Source organism: Pinus tabuliformis, chromosome J, assembly GCF_031772625.1.
Source record: "Pinus tabuliformis cultivar Carrire ecotype Pingquan chromosome J, CPIR1, whole genome shotgun sequence".
In the NCBI taxonomy this organism is placed as follows: Eukaryota; Viridiplantae; Streptophyta; class Pinopsida; order Pinales; family Pinaceae; genus Pinus; species Pinus tabuliformis.
The window spans coordinates 300,682,866-300,699,812 of record NC_142295.1 but is presented as its reverse complement, the minus strand read 5'-3'; the positions used below and the strand labels follow the sequence as shown (position 1 = coordinate 300,699,812).

At 34.1% G+C, this 16,947-nt stretch overlaps 1 pseudogene; it reads right to left on the bottom strand.

Moving 5' to 3' along the window:
- Window positions 1-12,003, bottom strand: part of LOC149226945 (uncharacterized) — a 97,267-nt pseudogene extending 85,264 nt beyond the window's left edge.
- Between the last annotated feature and the right edge of the window lie 4,944 nt (window positions 12,004-16,947).

Below are 16,947 nucleotides of genomic sequence, written 5' to 3'. Positions count from 1 at the left end.
TAGTTTTTCATTTCAAGCTTGTGTAAATATGAAACTGAATCCAAGCATAGTTCCCTAGGGTTCAAGCTTGTCTAAAAATGAACCCATGAATCCAAGCATAGTTTTTTGTTTCAAGCTTGTGTAAACATGAAACTGAATCCAAGCATAGTTCCATATGGTTCAAGCTTGTCTAAAAATGAACCCATTTCCATTTTAACCCTCGTGATTGCCATTCTATCAGCCTTTTCCGTCAGATGAGCCTTGGTTGTTTTCATCCCATCGCCACCATCCCTTTGGCTGATCATACGCTTTCACTTGGTTGTTTTACCCTTTTTGAGGAACAGTTGCAATGAGTGGTCTTATTAGCTAACCTCTTCACATAAATCAACATGTTTTGAGAAGTTCCAACATCACCGGAACCAGTTGCTACCAATAGGCACCACTCGTTTCTCAAAGTGGAGTCCTTTTTAAGCTCTTTTCAGACTCTCTAAAAATGAAAAGATTGCCGAGCGCTTGAATTTTCCAACTCGTTAACGGATTGGAAATGATATTTCTCTTGTATTATTTTACCCTTTTTTGGGCTTGAGAGATTAATTTACAAAAAATAAATTGTGGAGTTTTCTTTTTGTCCATTTTCAAACTCTCTAAACATGAAAAGGACTGAGTTATCTTTGTCGTTAAACTCGTTAAAACATGAAGTAGCGACAAACTTGTCCATCTAGACGAGACGGAGTTTCACCTTCGCTAGACTCGTTAAAACATCAAATCGCGATGGATTCGCCTGAAGGGTGAAATTATACAACAAGCATATGTTATCCTCCTCAAGCTTGATAAAAAAATAAAGAGGTACTGGTCAGCAATGACTGGGGAAAATGGGAAAAAGGGGAAAACCACTTTATGGTAGCAAGTCGCTCTTAGACATGACACTTTCACTTCATCTCCGTGACTATTTGGGTTGGGTTATCTGCTTGACGATGATCATACCTATGGTTTATCACACCATCCATCACTTTTGTTTTGGGTCAAGGTTGCTAATTCATTCAGACTATTTGGGTTGGGTTATCTACTTGATGGTTATCACACTATGGTCTATCACACCATCCATTACTTTGGTTTTGGGTCAATGCTGCCAATTCATTCAGTGTCGCCGATATGTTCAAGATAAGTCATCCTTTGCAATACCATAAACCTTCAATTTCATGACTGCCATTCCTGAACTTTGTGTCGTCAATCAAATTCCATCTCTAAAATCACTACACTCGTTTCGTGTCGTTGATGTGCGATGCATCAAGGCCCTCGTACGACGAGTCGCTTCTTGTTGACATCAGCTCATTATCCAAGAAATTGACTTAGAAACACCCATTCAGTACCTTGAAGCTTGCATACATCAATGACAGGTTTCTCGCTTCCGGCGATAGGCATACATCAATGGCCTTCGACTGAAAGACTTTGTATGGCGTTCGACATCAAATCATCCATTCACACCATGCAGAATGTACTGCAGTACCATGAGGATCATTATCATTATTGGTGATTTCTCTCGCATTTGTTAACAACTTACATCATTGGCTGGTAATTAGATGGTGTCTTCCTATGTTCAACTTCAGATCACATATTTACATGGTTAGGCTCGTACTTGAGTGAATGGTTGAACGAGATTGAAGACCTTGGATCTAGTTTCATCTATGCGAGCTGTGATTTCAGGAGTACTAAATCATATGTATAATGGCTTTACATTGATGGTCATTCTGATCATGGATCTATATCTTTAGACGACTGTTTATGTACATGTAATGAAAGTTTATAAGCTGAGCATGGGTATGCCTTCCCTCAACAATTCATGTAAAATCAAATAACATGATATATGTATTGTAATTGATACAGGTCACCTTCCACTTTGATACCTCCTCATCACATCGTAAAGCATTTCATTTGACATTGGCATTTTTCCGACTTCATGCTTTAGGGGGCAACTGTTACAGATCCATTTGGGCACATCAATCCCATCATCCAAATCAGCGTTTTAGGGCTCATCAAACCCTAATTTCAGTTGCTACATGCCCTAAACAAGTCACCCCTTTGAATGCATCCTTCCCAGATAGTTTCATGACTTGAAGACATCCAAAAACAACCTCTAGAGGGACCAGCGCAGGTAAGCCCTTATGAAGGTGCGATGCAGAGTAGTTGAGTCCACTGCTAGGGTTCTTTGCAGAGCACTTAGTCTTCCTTTCACCCGCGCTGGGAGAGATTGAGCGAAATTTACATAGGGTTTGGGGAATATTCTTATCTTTTGGAGTCATCTAGAAGGTTCCCTCACTTATCAACTCCTATGAGCTCGAAAATGGATGAGGAATGAGTTAAGGTGCATCCTATCCTCTCATCCCTTCCTCCATGGAACTAATTCTAAGTATGGAAGACCATTCAATGCCACCATTTATGACAAAACCTCCTTCATATTCCTATAAATTGACCACTCATCTAAGTGATCAGGGGCTGAATTATGTTGAATTCTAAGGAGATAATCCTGCTATGAGATTTGGCTTTGAAGCAAGTATTGCAATGCTACAAGTTTGTCATGCTTTTGATGTGATGTGGATGGGATCCAAGCTGGAGGAATGACTTTGAATCAGACACAATGGTTGTAATTTCTTCTTCTATTCAATAAAGTATTTGAACCTTTCTCCCATATGTTTGTATTGCCATATGATGCTTATATGTGTGAAGTGTATTTGATTCCATTTACTTGTATTCAATAGATATTTTTCTTTGATAACTTCTTTGTCTTTTGTTTGTGTTTACAGGTACTTTTCAAGCGTGTTAAGTACAGGAAGGAGTGACAGGATCGATACAAAGGAGATAAGAGGAAAGCGGAATTACAAGTGGGTCTTCTCATCTTCTTTGTATTATCTATTGCTTATAGGAAAAGGCTAAAGTGCTTTAAACTGTGGTTCTAGATGTGGCTACTCATCTAGGGAATTAGTATTTATCCGTAGATACCAAATTCTCCAAAACACTTTTTCAGCGAGTTATGTGTCAACGACCACGAGATTTCAACCACTTTTTAAGGGCTATGACCCAGGCCTCTGCCCAGAACTTGATGAAACACTCAGAAGTGATAATTAAAAATAAGACAAGGCTTCTAATGCAAAACTTAAACACAGACCTAGCCTGACTCATCCTAACCATGACAAACATTTCGTCAAACACATCATGAACATGTAATGTACAGGTCATAAAAACACATATGAACGTAGGGGCCTCATACTTATATGATACTATTCAAGAAGGTTTGATGCCCTCTCACAATAGTCACATTATCATCTATTAGGTCATACATTCATTTACATTTTATTTACTAATCAAAACATTAAGAGAGCCATAACTCAAGTCTATCATAAACCATTCTTATAACCAACATATAACCAAAGAAATATCAACGATAGGACAACCATTTAAGACACATAATAAAAATCACATTTACACATAAAACACAAGAGAAAATGAGCTCTTATTAACATATGCAAAAGCCAACCAAGTCAGGGACTTCCACGTACCACCCGACCATAGATTGCGTTGAGCCAAATGTTTCTTTCATCCAATCACCCCCGTGCCATATTCCAAGCATGAATGTGGGACTCACAACAAAACCGGCCATGCTTCTCATGATTTACTGCATATCTCCCCAAAACTAGTCAAGGATTTCTAAACTCGAAGCAAGCACCTATACAACTAGGCTTTATTGTATATCCTACCAAGGGATTCCTATGCCCAAACAAGAAACATACACTACCAGGAATTATCGCAATCCCACCATATACCGATATAGAGATCACTAGGCCTATACAAACGCAGATGCTTCTAGATCTCTCCATCTAAACTGTGAGGAATTTTCCCATCTCCACCCTTAGGATTTGCACATATCCCACCTTTACCGGTCCAAAGATTAATAGAACTTTGGGAATTTTCTTGAGACTACCTTACTCAGTTTCGAAACCATCCGATCATCCAGCTCAAACGAGTAAGAGAACCCCATCACACCATGGTTATCCGGAAATGGCAAGGAAAGGTTGAAACCAATGTCACACTTGCTAAAACTCATGCCAATGACAACAAGAGAACCAAATACACACATGCATGTACCATGCATGCCAAAACTACAAAGTAGATCATACATGCAACTCGATACCAACGAGTAATTCCGTTGTAGCCGCTTGATCCACCTCTTCCTTGCTTGATCTTTGCTTCCCTTTTCTTTCTTCTCCTTCCTTTGCCTTCCTTTCTCCAAAGATAGAGTGCTCCAAGAATGCTCTAAGTTGCAAGAGTATGAAAGAGTATAGAGAATAGACAGAGCTCCAAGCTAAAATTGACAAAAGTTTATGAACTAATCCTCATAAGCCTTTTTATCAATGAGGCCTTTATTTTTCTTCTTTTTCCTCCTCACATGCAACCTATGACCTTTCACCGTCCTTTTCTCCTATTAAATTCCTTTATTTTCATAAATAAAATGCCAATTAATGCCTCTTGCCTTTCCAAAGCCTTTGCCATTGCCTTTGCCAATTCCCTCTTAGCCATAATAAACGAAATGAACACCCATTAGAATGTCTTTCCCAACATTCAACTTGGAATACGTGTCCCATGACCTTGGTCTTATTTTTCCTTTATTAACTTTATTACATGAACTTTTATTCCAGGGTTGCTACAGTGACCATGAAATAACCGTTATTATATCAGATGGAATTATTTTTTCAGAAGAAGAAAGGTTAAAGGAAGTATTTAACCTTAAAAGAAAACATGTTTCTTCTTTGAAAAGGATTAACAATATTGAGAATAAGTTGCAGTAATATGAAAATAGTGGCCATGATTAATCAATAAATATTGCGTTAGTAACATAAAAAATAAATGAAATGAAACAATGTTGTGATGGACTTGAAGCTGAAATCATCTCTCTATGATCAGATCTAAAAAAGTCAAACATATGAAATGAGAATCTACTTCAAGTATTTGAAGAACAAGAGAATGGGCTTAAATAAGAATATTAGTGAAGAACACAATTGGAAGAAGGAAGAACCACAATGGGAAGAAGGAAGAACCAATGAAGAAAAAAGAAGAAGCAATATCAATATCAAAGACTAGAGAATAAGCTAAATATTCTAAAAAATAAATTAACAAAAAAACAAACATTTGAAATTTCATGATAGTAACAAAATATTGAACAATCTTCCCAGAAGAGTTCGCCTCCATCAAATTAAGCCTGGGATTTCATGAAACGGTTAACCAAGAATCTAGCTCACAAGATTGTGCAAGCAATCTTGAGGAATCAAAATTTTAATAAAATTTTCATTTGAGAAATCAAAATTCCTCGAACTTACTCATCTTTTAAGAAATAAAACACTAATACCATTTCTCAATACCTTTATAAACCTTTTGCAGAAATAAAACTAACATTTGATTAGACTCCTAAATATTTAAAAATGAAAACGCGTGCGCCTTCAAACAAATGGGACTCTATATGACACGTAGACGCAACGCATTGATAATAATTTATATATATATATAGTGCTCGGTCTGTGTCTTGTTCGAGAGCCCCAAAGAACATGGTGCACAATCCAATATCCTACCTAGTACCTACGCGCAGACTTATGAGTTGTAGAGCTACATTCACTTCCATAAAACACACCAATTTATTGGAAGCTGGGAATCTTCTTGTTAACCAACCATTTTATATTGGAAAAATAAAAAATAGTAAATAGTAGGTTAAAAATGGTAGTTATTGAAAACAATGAATTTTATATTAAAGAGAAATATAAATTTGCACTGGTTAAAAACTGCAAAATCAAATTAAAATATGACAGTGATAATTTTTATTTATAAATATATTTTAAAATATATATTTTTAAATTTTTTCTATATTAAATTTTATATAGTTAATAATTTTTTTATACAAGATTAAATTTATAATTAAATTTGCATTTCTTAACTATGATTTTCAGCCAACAAAATATTTCAAAAATCAAATTAAAAATTTAAAACGACAAAAAAAACTATATATAAAGTATACCATAACAAAATCTAGATTAATTTATTTATAATAAAACAAAACCAGAGATATAACTAAAACCCCTAGCTCCCTCAATACTCTAGATATGACACATAAATATAAATCTATTCTCAAACTCTATTTTTTTGAGAAGTTCTCAAAATCTACCCTATAAAAATTAAATAAATAAAACATATGCAAATTAGATAAATTAAATTTAAATAAATTCATAAGATAGATTATACTATAAATAATTTTTCTTAAAATATAATATAATCATTAACCACATAAAACTACAAATATAAATAAAACCTTGAATTTTTTTTTAATATTAAAATTAAAGTGTGATTAGCTATATGGATGTGTATGTAAATTTATCATTATGACCTATGTTAAATTATTATTATGAAATATGAAATTAAATTTTTATTTTTTTTAATTTAAAATACTCATCAATATTATAAATTTGATATTTTTTTATTAACCTAATAAAATAGTATATAATAAATTTATTAACATCATTAAAAAAATAATGTATGAGAAGATTTATTATTATTAAAAATATTCATAATATTTTGTTTTATAAATATATAAATTCAAACAATTTTTTATTTATTATTATTATTGAAAATGATTCATACTATTTTGTTTTATAAAAAAATAAATTCAAACAAAAATACTAAAAGTAATAGTCTTTCTATAAACTAAAACTCATATTATATTATATTCTTGAATATATATTTAATGTTTTTATATGTGTGAAATTTTAAATTATTTTTTATAATTAAATATATAAGTGAATTTATTTTAAAATAATTTTTTCATAATTTTAATCTAATTATTAAGTAAATGGTAAAAATTTAATCTATATGGAACATGTTGTAATAGTATTCATAAATTAAGAGTTAAGATTCATCTCCAAATTAGTTATGCTCTTTTAATTAATTAAAGAAAATGCCATATCAATACATGTCATATTAAACATGGTGTATTGATCATAAAGCATGATATTGTAGCAAAAACCATTAAGTTAAGAATTTTGTGAGATGGATCTTCATAATTAAAACATATATATATATATATAAAATTAATAACAATGTTATTTTATTTTTATAGTAGAAAAATCTATGATATAATCAATAACCAACCTAGATCCATCTTAACTCTAGATGTACCTCTCGTTGAAAGGGGTCAAATCTCTTGAGATGCAAACATCTTTTAGAGTGAAAAGAGTGAAAAGAGATTTGATCCTTCTGAGTGCTTGGTAGATCTAGAGTTAAGATGGATCTAGGCTGATATAATATATATGTAGTTGACATTTAAATATTTCATTTATAATTCACATTCTCCACATTAAAATGTTAAAACATGCCCCTCATATATATTTTGTCGTGTATGCATACATTTAATTATTTTTATTATTAACATTTTCTAAAATATTGCATGTCAAATCCATATTAATCATTGAAAAAATTATGTATTGAAATATTTTATTTATAACCTACAATAAACTTTTCTTTGTTATTGATATTTATAAAATCTTATATATCAACTCCATATTAGAAATAAAATAAATTACACTTCTCCCTAGTTATAAAACTAACAATATAAGAATTTTTTAATTCAAATTACTTTATTTTTCTCTATATAAAGTAGATATAAAATTATTTTACTTGATATATACATTAATAGTAAAATATTTTTTGTTTTAAATATCACATGTAATATCAATAATAATATTTATTGTCATTTCTATATTAAGTAGTGAAGAAATTATATTTCTTCTTCATAGTAAAAAGTAAACTTTTATTTTTTATTTATCTCCGTATTAAGTAGTGAAGAAATTACATTTCTTTCTCGTACTAAAAGGAAAATTATTAATATTGTTTTATTTTTACTTTTTGCTATTTTACATCTGTTAAGTTATGTAAAATTAAGATGCAAATTGACTTATTTTAATTATGGCCGATATTAATTTTTTTGTTATCACTATTTTAAATTTGTTAATTTAAATTATTATTTTACTATGTTTAAATGTAACTTTAAGTTACACCATTTCTCCCATATTAAAGTTGTAGAGGGAATGTAACTTTAAGTTACAACATTTCTTCCTTATTAAAGTTGTAGAAGGACTTGGGGCACAAAAATATTAATTTAAAAGAAAATTATAGTTTAATTAACTTTTATAAAAAAAATTAACCTAAATAATAAAATAAATGTTTTGATATTTATCATTTATATTTATTGACACCTATTGACTAACTACTATCCCTATAATTTCTAAATAAACCCATACTTATAAACACCCACATAAAACATCAAAAAATTTAAACTCAATTATTAAATTTACACATCTTTATAACAAGGCCATACAAACTACACCCCTGGAAGTTACTAAACTATTTAGGATTATAATTACCTTCTTTATATTTTATTAAATTCATTTATTTATTAATTAATTAAAAAAAATGGTACCCTACTTTTTTTCACCAAATATATATGAATAAAGCCTGTGAATGAACCAGGTTAAGAAAATAGCCTATGAATATTGAAGCCCACCACCAGATTTTAACGTTATTGCAACATTGGAATGCTGAATATGATAAATATGAATCTCACTTCAACTTCGAAAAAATCATTCAATTAAATAAATTATACTTATTTCCAATGTACTAATCCTACTTTCGTTGCTCATTCTAACCTGGTCTCCTTGCGTAAAAAAGGAAAAATGGCAACCTGAAGATCATAAACCCTAATTTTGTTGTTAACCCTAACTTGGTTTCCCTATGCGTAGAAAAAATAGAAGAATCGTAACCTGAAGATCATAACCCTAATTTTGTTGCTAACCCTAACTTGAATTCGAATAACCCTAACCTGGTTTCCCTATGCGTAGAAAAAATTGGAAAATCGTGCATGGAAGCAATATTCATGCAGTAAAAACATATTCATGCATATTCTTGAGTAATAAATGTGAATTATATGCCAGTGCAGGGAAGGAATATCCATGCAGTAGAAACTCATCAAATGAAATAGCATGTTTCTTAGTGAAAGACGGAGAAATAGTAAATATGATTCAGTCAGGGTGCAGACATAACATACCAGGAGCAATATAGCCATATGAGCCAGCAACAGCAGACATTGACAGTGGATATGGAACATCAATCAGTTTTGCCAGTCCAAAGTCTCCCACATGCGCTTCAAAATCATCATCAAGTAGAATATTTGTGGTATGCAATCGTGATGTAAATATGAAATCCCTTCTGCTGCTCCTCTGGCAATTTTGTAACGAGTATCCCAATCTAATATCCATGAACTTCCATGAAGCAGCTCGCCCAAGCTTCCTTTTGGCATATACTCATACAAAAGAAGCTTTGATTCTTGGTGATAGCAGAAACCATACAGCTTCATGATATTGCGGTGTCTGATTTTACCAAGAGTTGATATCTCAGCGCTGAAGCTGTTTTCTACATCGTTCCCTTGGCCTTGAGAAGCGATCTTCTTGACAGCAATAACTTGTCCAGAATGCATGGTGGCTTTATAAACTGTTCCACATGCTCCTCTTCCAATCACAGCTGTCTCAGAGAAATTATCTGTGGCTTCCACTAGGTCCTGTGAAGTGAAGCCCTCTGTTGGGAAAAAGTAAACAATAAAGTCTTTTGGAGAAACAAGCACACAACGTACTGGTTGCCGGGAAAAACAGTAGATGGCCAGCAGAATAATTAATAAAGATCCCCCTAACATGCCAACAATTATGGCCACAATTTTCCCCCTTTTGTTCTTCGTCTCCCGCCAGGCAGGTGGAAGGGCCGATGGCCATACATTTAAGGGCTGACATGCATCTGGAAATGGTCGTCCACAGAGCCCTTGATTTTCAATGAAACAACTAACAGGCATGTTGCGAAATATAGTTATATTAGGCAGAGGCCCAGTAAGGTTATTGTATGAAACATTGCACACGATCAAACTGTAAAGATTTTCAAATGACGCAGGAAGTTGACCAACAAATTGATTGTTATTGAGATATATGGATTCTAACAAACTCAGGTTGCCCAATTCATATGGTATTTCTCCTGAAAGCCTATTCAAACTCAGATTTAGAGCAATCTGCAAGCCTGTAAGATGACCAAGTTGTGGTGGGATAAGTCCTGAAAAGTTATTCCCACCCAGTTGCAGTTCTGTCAAATGGGAAAGCCCTCCAAGAATTCCAGGTATCCGTCCTGACAGTAAGTTATCAGAAAGCTTCAGTAATTCCAAAGCAAGAAGATTGCCCATCTCTTTTGGGAGACTGCCACTAAAAGAATTTCTGCTCATGTCAAGTCGTTGAAGTCTTGCGCATTCGCCAAGCTGAGGAGGAATGCTTCCTGTAAGCTTATTTGATGAGATATTAAAACTCACTAGTTGCAAAAGATTCCCAATTTCGGGCGGGAGGCTACCCACCAAATAGTTACTGGAAAAGTCAAGCCTCTCCAGGGTTTTGCAGTTCCCTAGCCCTGGTGGAATTAATCCGCTGAACTGGTTCTGATATAATTCAACAGCAGTCAAATCTACAAGTCGGCAAAGCTCCACGGGTAGGGTACCACTCAATTTGTTCTCTCCCAGACGCAGCTCCACTAGGGATAGGGAGGTAGTCACACCATAAGGAATATTCCCCACCAGCTGATTGGACCAAAGGTGTAACAGTAGCAATCACCGAAGCTTGCAAACTTGATTAGGTATACTCCCACTGAGAGAATTTTGTGACAAATCAAGCACTGTTAGTCTACTGTAAATTCCCATCTCTGGAGGAATTTTACCACTCAAGGAATTATCAAAAAGTCCTACATATTCCAAAGAGGTCAAATATTGGAATTCAGTTGGGATAGTGCCATTAAGTTGATTGATGGACAGATCCAATCTCTCTAAATTTCTTAACTGCCCCAGTTCTAGAGGAATATTTCCCGTAAGTTGGTTCTCAAACAGTTGAAGCAGCCGCAAACCTTTAATGCGACTAAGCTCTGAAGGAATGGATCCTGTCAACATGTTTTCAGAGAGATCAATCTCAACTGCAAAAGCACAGTTCGCTAGCTGCCATGGGATTGTTCCATTCAAATTACTCCCATACAGATATAGTTTCTTTAGATTTTGCAAGTTTCCAAGCTCCACTGGAATCGCTCCAACCAAATTGTTTTCATACAAAGCAATCATCTCTAACTTGCTGCAATTTCCGAGCTCTTTAGGAATTGAACCCGAGAATCCGTTCAACCACAATATCAATGTTGTTAAGTTCCGAAGCTTTCCTAACTCCTTCGGAATTTCATCTTGAAAATTATTATTAGCCAATCCAAGAAACTGCAAGCCATCACACTCGCCCATTTCCAGGGGAATTCGACCTGACAACATATTCCGCCCGGCTCGGAAGACTTTCAAGTTCTTGAGATTCTTAAATGATGTAAGCAATGAACCAGTAAGTTGATTGGTATAGATAAGAAGCTCCACCAGAGATGAGAGATTACCAAGTTCTTGTGGCAGATTTCCACCAATGTCATTCTCAAACAAATAAAGTTTTGTCAAGGACGTTAACTTGCCTAACTGCGGAGGGATGTTACCTTGGAAGCTATTGGTACTCACATCCAGAATCTCCAGCTACGAGCAGTCCCCAAACTCTGGCAGCATCTCACCCGACAGCTCGTTCTTTGAAACGTTAAAAACTCTCAGAGAAGTCAAATTTGCAATATTGGGGAACAAGCTCCCTGTTAAATTCATACCACTGAGATTGAGGGACCAACTCTAGGATTACCAGTACTGCTTATGCACTTTACACCCTCCCAATTACAGGGATTCTCATCGGTGGACACCCAACTTTTCAATTTACCAAAGCGGTCATTCAGGTCTCTTTTAAACTCAAGAAGACAATGCCCTTCTTCATTAAGCCCATCAAGGTGAACCGCCAAAAGGTTAACCACAATTGCCCTCAATGCACTACTCTGGGAATTTTCAGGTACCCTCATGTTGTTGGGCCTCTGCTTATCTTGACACAATGGACTTGTGATGTCTGTTATGCAGACTGGGGTTCAACAATTCAAATACAATCATAGAATTGCAGTGCAGTTGGAAAAAAGAAAAGGGAAAACCAACAAAATCAATCCTCTCCTGCAAAGCTAATGGCAATGAAATTGTCTCAAAAAAAAATACTAATGTGAATGCCAATGCAATTGAGTCAATGGTTTGTGGGTTGGATAGCTGATAGTGCACATCTAGACATTCCAGCCTTCCATGATTGGGTCTCCCCTTTCCTCAAATACCAATTTCCAACGGCATTAGGGCAAAGAACAAGAACTTTCGTGTAAAGAAAGGAAAAGGAAAAGTAAAATGGGGCAGTCCGCCGCATTCTACACACAAACGTCATAATTAGATTGACTATCACAAGCTCGCGTGCTTCTGGATCCATTTTGCCGCTAGACAGGACTTCAATGCAGCGTTCTTGGACAAACAGTTGGTCACCACGCTTACTGCAACCCTTTTTCTTTCTTCTCTTCTTTGATAGTCTTAAAGGTGGTCCACAGAAATAAGAACATGAATGCCCCTGTCCATCCAAGCATTGGGAGCTTTCTTTCTCCTCTTTCTTCTTTTAATATCATTTTGATTGGTTACATGAAAATGCATCAAAGTTTACCACAATAATCTATTGTTTATTAAAATATGAATGCATCCAAAATCTCAGTCAACCACTATAATCTATGATTTATTTAAATATGAATGCATCCAAATTCTCAGTCTGCCACAATAATCTATTGCTTATGTAAAAATGGTTGCATCCAAAATCTCAGTCTACCACAATAATCTATTGTTTTTTTAAATATGATTTTATTAGAAAAAGAGATTACCCGCTTTTTCTTTTTTCCTTTTTTAATACAAACATTATTGGTTTTATTCCAGATTTAATAAATATTCTTTGGTGTTACAATGTAATCAAACGTTGATTAAAATTTATTAAATCATTCTTATTTGATAAATAGACATTTATAATTTTTTAGGTTATTAAAAAGTTTTAAATTTTAAATCAAGTAGATGATTTTCTCAAATTTAAATTTTTACTATTTTTTTTATAATTATCTTACTTACATTAAATATCTTAAACCTATGTCTCACTCAAATAACACATTATTAGAAAAATATGACCACAAGTAAGATCATAAGAAGTTATTTTGATGGAGACTATGCAATCTTTCTTTATTCTAAACTAGAGCTATTTGATGGCATGTCATTGCTTATTTGTATATATAAATTAACTTTATATAGTTTTTAGTTTATCTCATTTAAATGGTATATGTAAAGATTAAATTATTTGAAATAAAAAGAGACTTCATTGAAAATTTATATATTTCGAATTTCAATTTTTAAAATTTCAATTATATTTTTACATCAAAATGAATTGATAAATGTAATTTTTCTATAACTATACTTGACTTAGAAATGTAATTATTTGAAAAATATTTTAAATGATTTACTAATTAAACTTATATATGTTGGCTAGTCAAATATAAATCAAATATATCCTTAATATTCTTAACTAAAGATTTATAAATATCTATATAACAAGATTTTTTTTTTTGTGAATTTTTTATTTTAAAAAATTTGTAAATGTTACCTAGTTTTCCTAATTAGAACATTTTTATAATGATAGCAATATTCCATTCAACAAATCCTAATGAGACTAAAATTGAAGCCTAAGAGACTAAAATTGTCTAACAAATTATTTGAAGCCTAGGAGACTAAAATTGTCTAACAAATTAATATTAATGTGAATGCCAATGTAATGGAAATGAACTTGTCTCAAAAAATAATTAGACCTAATGAGACTAAAATTGAAGCCTGAAAGACTAAAATTTGTAAGAGCTTGTTTGAGACCATACAAAGGTCGCCTAAGGCTGCAGAGCAGTGAATAATCTTGCACAAAAATAGGGGGTTGTTCCATGTAAATATCCTCATGTAGATCACCATGCAGAAAAACAATCTTAACATCCATTTGGTAAACTGACCAACCTTGGGAAGCTGCAAGAGAAAGCACAAGACAAATAGAATCCATCTTTGTGACAGGGGCGAAAGTCTCAGAATAGTCAATTCCTTCAACTTGTGAAAATCCCTTAGCCACAAGACATGCCTTATGTTTGTCTACAGATCCATTTGCTGCATATTTGGTTCTGTAGACCCACTTGCAACGAACCAACTTGCATCCGTTTGGAAGAGGAACACGATCCCAAGTATGATTCTTCAACAAAGAAGAATACTTTTCTGTCATGGTAACTTCCTACTCAAGTTTTCCAGTAGCATCAAAAAATTGTTGTGGATCCTCTTAAATGACATGACTCAAAAGAGAGATTCCTTCAAACTATGGTTGATTTGAGGCTAGATAACTAAAATCAACTCGATCATATCCAAATCTATCAGGATGCTTTCTCTTACGAAGGCTCCTCCTCAAGGAATTATCCAGAATTCTTGTACGGGTTCTGCTGGTACTAATGGAAGTTTTTCTTCTTGTTGGGGAACTTCAGTAGAGTTTTCTTCTTTTGCCAAATCTATAAAATTATCACAATTATTAAAACCATAGCCAACAACTAAAGATGAGGTAGTAGGGCAAGAAGATGATCCTCGCTGATATTTTCATCAAAATGAACATTTCTTTGGAACAAAACTTCCTTAGAGTTAGGATCAAAGAGTTAATAAGCTTTCATGTCCTCACAGTAACCAACATATATCAACTGTTGATTTCCATGTAAGAGTATTCTATTACTCACAATCTTGTTCTAAAACTTACACGCAAATCTCCAAAATAAATTGTGTTTCTACCAAAAAGATATCACAGAACTCTTGATGCTAAAGTTGGTGTGGCGGAAATGATAAAGTCCACATGGTAGAAAAAACATGTAAATGATAATCTTCGACTCAAGAGGGACAACTAGTGTAGACATGATGCTGCCAACATGCTCATAATAGCTCGTGTTGTTCATCCCAATCTCGTCCAATCATTAGAAAATGTAAGAAAATCCATCAAAAAAAATTTAACAGAGGAAGAAAAATTCAATACATAGAATACCTCCATTATATAGCAATGGAGGAAGCCACATTGTCGATTAAGGATAACTATAACAACTGAGCAAACACAAGTCCCTATATGAACTTACAACTCACCATACTTAACTCATAAAAAAATGAAGCTTTAGAAAAAAGAACTCTAACAAAATTCTCTTAAGAAACAATACTAATGTGAATGCCAATGCAGTTGAGTCGATGGTTTGTGTATTGAATACCAAATAGTGCACATCTCGAAATTTGAAATTCAAGCCTTCAATCATTGGGTATCCTCTTTCCAAGTTCCAAGTGCATCTGTTATCAACCATTAGGGCAAAGAACCGGAAATTTCGTGTAAAGAAAGGAAAAAGAAAACGAGGCAGTCCACGGTAATCCACATACAAAAGTCATAATTAGCTTGGCTGTCACAAGCCCTCATGGTTGTGGATCCATTTTCTCGTGTTCTTGAATAATCAGTTGGTCGCCAAGCTTACTACAACCTTTTTTATTTCTTCTCTTCTTTGACTCGGAAAGAAGAGAAGCAAATCTGTGAAGAACTATTACTGTGCAAATCAGAGAGACTTAAATTTGATACAAATTGCAAATTTAAATGGTAATGAAATCTTTTATTAAACCTGAATAATTGAAATTGTAAATTTTGTGATATCAACAATATGAAATGGAAAATTTCCGAGAACTTCAGATGCTTCAAGAGGGAGCTGCCGAGTGGAGCCATGTGCTGAAAGCAACCAACTAGGTTGCCATAGCCATGCTTTAGCATACATCCTCAACCTGCTCCCCCCACAGGTATGCGAAGAGCCAATGCATGTTTAGCCAGCGTTTTTTACCGCCACGCTTTTACTCTGGGAGGTTTTTATTGCCCATGCATGCCTACTAATCGTCGTGCTTCATCATAGCCACCCGTCAGCAGATGACTCTTTTCCCTTTCATGCTTAATGACACACTCTCCCCATTTCCCCCCGGCCTCGAGTCCATGAAGCTTCTATAAAACCCCATTTTATGGTAGCAAAGAAAAGTTTAGCCATCTTTTTCTAGTTCCCTGCGCGACCAGACGTAGGTCTTGAACCTCACCACCTGGCAGTTTACTTCACTCTACTGTCCTCAGCGCTTGAGAGTGCATCTGCCACAACATTTTTCTTCCCTTTTTTGTAGATGATTTCAAATTCATAACGCAACATCTTTGTGACCCATTTTTGTTGCTCTTCAGAGGCTAATCTTTGTTCTAAAAAGTATTTAAGGCTATCATGATCTGTTTTTACCTTGAAGTGTCTTCCCATTAGGTAGGGTCGTCGTTTCTTAAGTGCATGTAGTATTGCCAACATTTCCTTCTCATAAATAGCTTTGTGTAAATACTTTCCCTTGATTGGACGACTTTCAAAAGCAATGGGTCTTTCATCTTGCATTAAAACAACACCAATTCCATTTCCTAAAGCATCATATTCCATAATAAAGTTTTTTGTGAAGTCTGGTGTAGCTAAGACCGGTGCTTGGCACATTTCCTCTTTAAGATGTTTGAAGGCCTTTGTTGCTTTTGGAGTCCATGAAAATGCATCTTTCTTCAATAATGTTGTTAGAGGTGCTTCTATTCTCCCATAATTCTTAAAAAACTTACGATAATACCCTATCAACCCGAGAAATCCGTGCATATGCTTTATGGATGTGGGGATTTTCCATTCCTTAATGGCTCTAATTTTTCTAGGGTCTACCTTAACTCCTTCATGAGATACAATATGACCCATATATTCCACCTCTTGTACTCCAAAGAAACATTTGGATCTTTTTGCATATAATTGTTTCTCCTCCAATAGTTGTAGCACCCTGTTAGCATGTTCAACATGATCCTTCCAAGACTTGTTGTAGAT